Genomic DNA, 7,142 nt, shown 5'->3' with positions numbered 1-7,142 from the left:
CCCCCCATGGTAGTGAACATTCTGATAGAAGTTGCATATCTACACATCTATTTAAAATATTTACATATTAACCATTTTTGTGTCAGAGCAGTTGAGTAAGGGAAATTGCAAGAAATCCATGAGATAGAAAGGAAAAATGTAAGAGAAGTTTTAAAAATGAGATGCTAGCATCCATTCAGATTCAATGGTTTTTGTTTATGTTTTAGTTTTTCCCTCTGGAGGTGGATGACATTTTCATAATAGCTCTTCCAGAGTTGTCCAAGATTTCTGAACTTTTGAGAACTGCATCCATCATACTTGATTACAATGTTGATGTTAATGTATTCTTGGTTCTCCTTCCTTCTGTTCATGATTTCTTAGAGGGCAATAGTACTTCATAGCATTCATATACCACAGCATACTTGTTCATTCCCCAATGGTTGAGTATTATCAGGAATATTTCACAAAATTTCAAAAATGAGTTAGTCTTAGCTTTACAATGTCTTTCTCTCTTCTTATCTTTAAGTAGATCTGTTTTTTGATTTTGCCTTGCTTGACAACCAGATTACTACCCTTGCTTCCTTTTTTTTTTTAACTTCAACAAAAGTATATATTATGCTCCAACCATTTACCTAGAACCTATGGATATTTCGCTGCTTCACATATGTTTCTTAAAACAACATATTTCGGGTAGTCTGGTTTATGATCCGCTCTTGCAATTCACTTCTGTTTTATGGGAGAGTTCATTCCATTCACTTTCTCAGTTAAGATTAGTAATTCTGGACTGGGATAGAGCCAAGGTAGTGGCCTAGAGACATAATTGTCCAGAAGCTTTTCCCAGAACATCCAAATGCCACAAAATTATGACTCTAACCAAATTCTAGAAAGGAAAACCCACAGAAAGTCTGAGTGAAAAAAAATGGTTTGGTCCAAGACAAATTGGAAGATTCTCAGGATCTTCCACTGAGACCAGAGTTGGAAAGAACTGCAGTGCTGGCCAGGCTGCAATGTACCAAACCAGAGCAAACAATCAGTCTTCCAGAAACAGCTTGTGGAGTACCTGGGCCCTGGGGGATGCCTGGATCCTTTACAAGGGGAGCAGGTTCCAGACCTCTCTGCCCAGGGATCAACAACAACAGATTGGAAGGTCACTGGGAAAACTCTGACACACCAGAGTGAGCATGGAGCACAGTTCAGTGCAACCCTGGTCAGGAACCAAAAGCAGGCCTTTGGATCCACCGAAATTCTGGTTCCAGAGTGCTCTGCCAAAAGATAGTAAGGGTGTGGGGAGAGGCAGTAGGCATCCCTCTGCTATCCTTGTGGCAGACATCTGCTGCTTTGCCCATGCTCAGATCCAGGTTGAAGTAGAGTTCCCCATACTACCATAGAGGAGCAGGGATTCTCCTCCCAGATGGAGGGAAGAGAAGAGTGCTTGTGGTCATCTCTAGACCAGAATATAGCCCAAGAGAACATTCAAAGAAAAGGGAATTTAGGTGACTGGGGGTGCTATCCAACAAGCCCCCAAACGCTATGAAAGTATATTAAAATCGGGTCATAGCCTGGGAAATTGAACATGCAACAGAAAAAAAAGAATCTTGTGGCAGCACAGGGTATTATAAGAGCCATGACACAAATCATTTCCAAGTAAACTGCCACCTGGACAGTCTCAGGAGCTGGCAAGCCTCCCTGAGAGATAAGGTGTACCGGAGTCCTTGGGAGCTGGACATTCCACCCCACAGCTCAAGGGCACAAGACACAGCTGTGTTTTACCGCCTCCCCCTTAATGTACCCCCTTATCCTGTAATGCAAGATGCTACATGTACACCGCTTGTACATCCCCATTCCCTCAATTTACTTTGTTCTACCCCAAAAGACCTAGCAATTTACATGTAGAAGCTAAGCAGTAATAAATTTGAGCTGGAGGCATAAAGCAGTGGTGGCTTGACTCCTTATTCTTAGCTCCCCTCTGGGAGGGAGGTCCTCACTGTGGGCCCCAAGGTGAAGCAAGCCACAACAGAATCTAACCAAAGAAAATTACTTTGGTCCCACAGAGGATCAAAATACATACTCAGAAGATGACAACATCATAGGTTCTGTATCCAAAGTCTCCAAGAGAAATAAGAATTGGTCTCAGGTTATGGAGGAGCTCAAAAAAGTCTTTGAAAAGCAAATAAGAGATGTAGAGGAAAAATCAGGAAGAACTGAGAGTGATTCAGGAAAATCATGAAAACTAAGTCAGCAGCTTTGTGAAAGGGATACAAACATTTCTGAAGAAAATACCTTAAAAGCCAGTTTAGGTAAAATGGAAAAAGCAGTCTAAAAGGTCAATGTGGAAAAGAAGACCTTCAAAAGAAGAGATGACCAGATGGAAAGGAAGATTAAAATAAACTCTGTGAAGAAAACAATTCCTTCAAATGTACAATGGAGCTAAGGGGAGCTGATGACTTTGTGAGAAATCAAGAAACAATAAAACAAAACCAAAAGAAAGAAAAACTAAAAGAAAATGTGAAATACCTCATTGGAAAACAACTGATCTGGAAAATAGATTCAGGAGAGATTATTTAAAAATGATTGGGCTATATCAAAGTCATAATCAGGAAAAGAGCTTTGGCATCATTTTTCAAGAAATATATCAACCAAGTTGCTCTGATATTTTTGAAATAGAGAATAAAACAGAAATTGAAGAAATTCACCTATCTCCTCCTCAAAGAGAACACAAAATGAAAACTCCCAGGAATATTATAGCCAAATTACAGAAATCCCAAGTATAAGAGAAAGTATTTCAAACAGCCAAAAAGGGAAAAAAAGCAATTACCATGAGGATACAGACAGAATTACACAGTATTTAATGACATCTACATTAAGGGGTGTTAGGACTTGAAATATGATTTACTGGAAGGCAAAAGGGTTTATATTATAACTGAGAATCAACTACCCAGAAAAATTGAAGCCCACTTTCAGATTAAAAGATGGACATTCAATGAAATAGGGAACTTTGAATCTTTCCTCTTGAAAAAGCCTGAACAGAAAGTTTGATTTTCAAGCACAAGACTCAGGTGTAAAATAAAGATGATGGATGGGAAGGGCAAGTTATGAGGAATTTAAAAATGTTGAACTGCTTGTATTCATTCATGAGAACATGATATTCTTAATTGAAATGAATCATCTCAACTAGTACAATAGTTAGAATGAGCATATTTAGACAAGGCATAAGAGAGAACTGAATATGAAGGTATAATACATTACAAAGATGAAGTCAATAGGTGAAAATGGAATGTACTGGGAGAAAGGGAAAAGAGAGGTGGAATGGGATACAATAATGCATGTAAAAAAGTCAAGGAAAACTTTTTCAGTGGAGTAGAAGGGAAGAAGGGAAGGAGGATTGAATGAGAACTCCATTCTCCTCACAGTGGCTCAGAGAGAAAATTGCATACACTCAATAGAGTATGGAAATCTTTCTTACCCTAGAGGAAAAAGGAAAGGGAATTGAAGGGATAACATGGGACAGGGAGAGGGAAGGAGAGGGGAAATTATGGAAAAGGGTAGTAGTCCCTTTTGAGAAGGGACAGTTGAAATGAGAGAGAGAATAGAATAAATGTAAGTGTAGACTATGACTTCCTGTTATTTCAATTGCTTCTTTTAACAGTTTGCAGGATTTTCTCCTCTAGTTGAGAATTCTGAAATTTGGCTTCAGTATTCTTTGTAGTTTTTATTTTGCGGTCACTTTCTGGGAATGAACAAATGATTCTTTCAAGGACTACTTTATCTCCCTGTTTTAGCATTTTAGTGCAGTTTTCCATTATAATTTCATAAAACATACTTCCCCGGCTCTTTTATTGATTGTGACTTTCAAGTAGATAAATAATTTTTGAATACTCTCTCCTGGATCTATTTTTCATGTTAACCATTTGTCCTAAAAGGCACTTTATATATCCTTCTATTGTTTCAGCCTTTTGGCTTTGTTTAATCGAATCTTTTTATGTCCTAAAGTCTTGAGGTTCAGCTTGTCAAATTTTAATTTTTTAGCATTTTGTTTTTTGAATTAGTTTTTGTGTTTCATTTTCCAATTGATTAATATTATTTTGATGAGTTAGATTCCTTTTCAAGTTTACAATTTTTTGTAACTTTTGAAAAGAGTTGATTTCTTTTTCCATTTGATAGAGTTTACTTTTAATGCTATTGTTTTCTTCACTCAACTTTTCATAATTCTTCTGTATAACTGTCTTTTATTTTCTCTATTTCTCTTCTTCCTCTTTGTTTATAAAATTCTTTTTTGTGCTCTTCCAAACGGTCTTTTTGGATTTGTGACCAGGTTGAAAACCCCCTTTGAAGTCTCACATATAGGTATTTTGTCTTGCTTTTCAAATCTGTAATGGTGATTTTAACAATTATTTTCAGAAAAAAAAATAATTATCTATGATTTTCACTTTTTGTTCATTTTGATGGGTGGCCTCTGTTCCTGAGGCACATGAAACTTAGTCCGAAGTTGTTTTTTTTTTATATTGCGGGTCTGGGTCTGGTGGCTGGTTTACTGCTTGCCTATGGTGTTACATATTCTTCACTTGCTAACAATTTGTTCCCTGTATTGGTGTGATCCAACCAATGTCATCCTGTTGCACTAGAATTTGGGGGATTTTTTCTTCAGAGCTGGAGTTGGGACCCTCACTGTTGGTATGCACTGCTACTTCGCTAAGCCAAAAACTGAGCTATGCTTAGGTAAAAGCCTGCCTCTGACTTTGCAACACTCTCACCTATGCTGAGTTATACTCCCCCTTTTTATACCCAAGAGACAGTCATTTACTGAACTTCCTCCATCTTGAGTGGAGAACTTGTTCCAATCTTCTGTTTTGTGCATTGTATAGCTTTAGGATATGTGTGGAGGCTTCATTTTAAACTTGGTTAGGAAAAAGCTTCAGGAGTATCGCAGCTTTATGCCACCAATTTCCTCTTCTCCAGAAGTTCCTCAGTAATATCAATTTTAATTTAAAAGGGGTAAACTAAGGAATAGGAACTTAAAAGGACCTGTGTGAGATCACCCACAGAGTCCTTGGTGAAGAGCTGATAAGACCTTCAGAGGCTTGAGATTCCAAAAATAAAGGCTTTTTAACCAATATTCTGTTTAACTTATTAGTGTCTGAAAGTGTAGACTAAAGTAGCACAGGTAAAAAAGGCATGGAGATTTATGCAAATGGAGGCAAAATGACAGAGAAAAAGTGATAGCTTTTTTCTTCTTGCAATTCTTGTTTTGTTTTGTTTTTGCAAGACAAAGGGGTTAAATGACTTGCCCAAGGGCACAGTGATAGCTAATTATTGGGTCTTTGGTGACATTTGAACTCTGGTTCTTCTGATTCTAGAATCAGTACTCTATCTACTGGGCCAAATAGCTGCTTTCTCCCTACATATCAATACAATCAGAAAATATGGTTCAAATCACATTCTCAAGTGGGAAAACCAATGAAATGTCAGAATAAGAATTTTTTCTGTCCCTAGATATCTTAAAACGTCAGAAGGAAAAATTAGTGACACTGAAGTAAGGGTTACCTTACCAAAGGTGTACTTTGGAGGGGTAAAAATAAGAAAAATAATAGTAATTTTAGTAGTTCTTAAAGGTAAAGCCATAAAAGAATCTAACAATTAGTTAGAAAGAGACTACATGGGACCCCTGTGGTAGCACTGGGTACAGGATCAGATATTGTTGGGCAATTCCATTGCCTATAATCATTTTCGTTCACAATTCCAAGGTATTGTGGAACAGTTGATACCACAATGGAGCACAGGCTTTGAGAACCAGTATCACTTTCAGGTCCAAGGAATCAGAAACACTGAGGAGAAATATTGCTTCTAGTAACTAGGGAACAGCAAACACACCTCTTGACAGATCACAAATTTTGAGAAAGTCAGAAATTTCAAACCACTCAGAACTACCTCTGAAAATATAAGGATAAAAAAATGTGAAGTATAGTATACATACGAGGTACACAGTATAAATACAAAAGAAAAGAAAAGAAAATTAACAAAAATTACAAGTCAATAAACACACAGGAAAAAATGCTCAAGTAAAAAAAAAAGAGAATTTGATCATCGAAAGTTATTATCATGACAGGAAAAATGAAGGCACAAGCTCAGATGAAGGCAACAATATGAAAACAGTTATGAGTAAAGCCCCAAAGATAAATGTTAATTCAACAAAATTACAAAAATAAATTCTGAAGTAGCTCAAAAACTTTGAAAAAATATAAAAAATTATTAAAGAATAATTTTAAAAGAGAGCATATTCTTGATGAAAGAAGCATGAAATATATTGGAGAAAATCAGTCTTTACAAAGCAAAATTAGTCAATGGGAAACCTTGCCAAGAAAACAATTGTTTTTGCAAGGCAATGGTGTTAAGTGACTTGCCCGAGGTCACACAATTAGGCAATTATTAAGTGACAGAGGTCAAATTTGGACTGAGGTCCTCCTGACTACAGGGTCAGTGCTTTATCCTCTGTGCCAACTAGCTGCCCCATCAATTGCTTAAAAATCAGAAATAGGAAAGTCAAAGTTAATGACTCAATGATACTTTAAGCACCATTAGAATAAAGTAAAAAGAAATGAACAATAGTTGAATATATGAAATATTAAGCTAATAAAACTGGATGCTAGTTTTGTGGAGGGAAAGACAATGAATAGATAAAACATTAATTAATTTGATTAGAAATGGGAAAGAAAATCAAGTTACTGATATCAGAATTGGAAAAAGTAAATGTACCACTGATAAAGATATGCTTAAACCAATGATTAGGAGTTATTTTGACCATTTAATATTATAAAACTAATAATTTATGTGAAATGGATATATATTGGGGGAAAAAAGATTCTCCTTGTTAACTCTATCTTAGGAAAATACTGGAAGAGCACAAATGATCTGGATAAGAAAAAAATCTTGAGGACTGGATGAATATACAAGTGAATTCCAGGAAAAAAAATTATTGAACTTTTCATTCTGATGCTACATAAACTAATTAAAGGGAAGGGAAAGTAGTCCTACAAAATTTCTTCTGTAATACAAATCAGAATTTTATAACTAAACCAGGGATAGAAGAAATAGAGAAACTTAAAGACTTAATGAATATTGATGCCAAAATTTTTAATAAAGTTCTTGCAAGTAGATTATAACAATTA

This window comes from Macrotis lagotis, chromosome 3, assembly GCF_037893015.1.
Source record: "Macrotis lagotis isolate mMagLag1 chromosome 3, bilby.v1.9.chrom.fasta, whole genome shotgun sequence".
NCBI lineage: Eukaryota > Metazoa > Chordata > Mammalia > Peramelemorphia > Peramelidae > Macrotis > Macrotis lagotis.
This window is presented reverse-complemented; position numbering follows the sequence as displayed.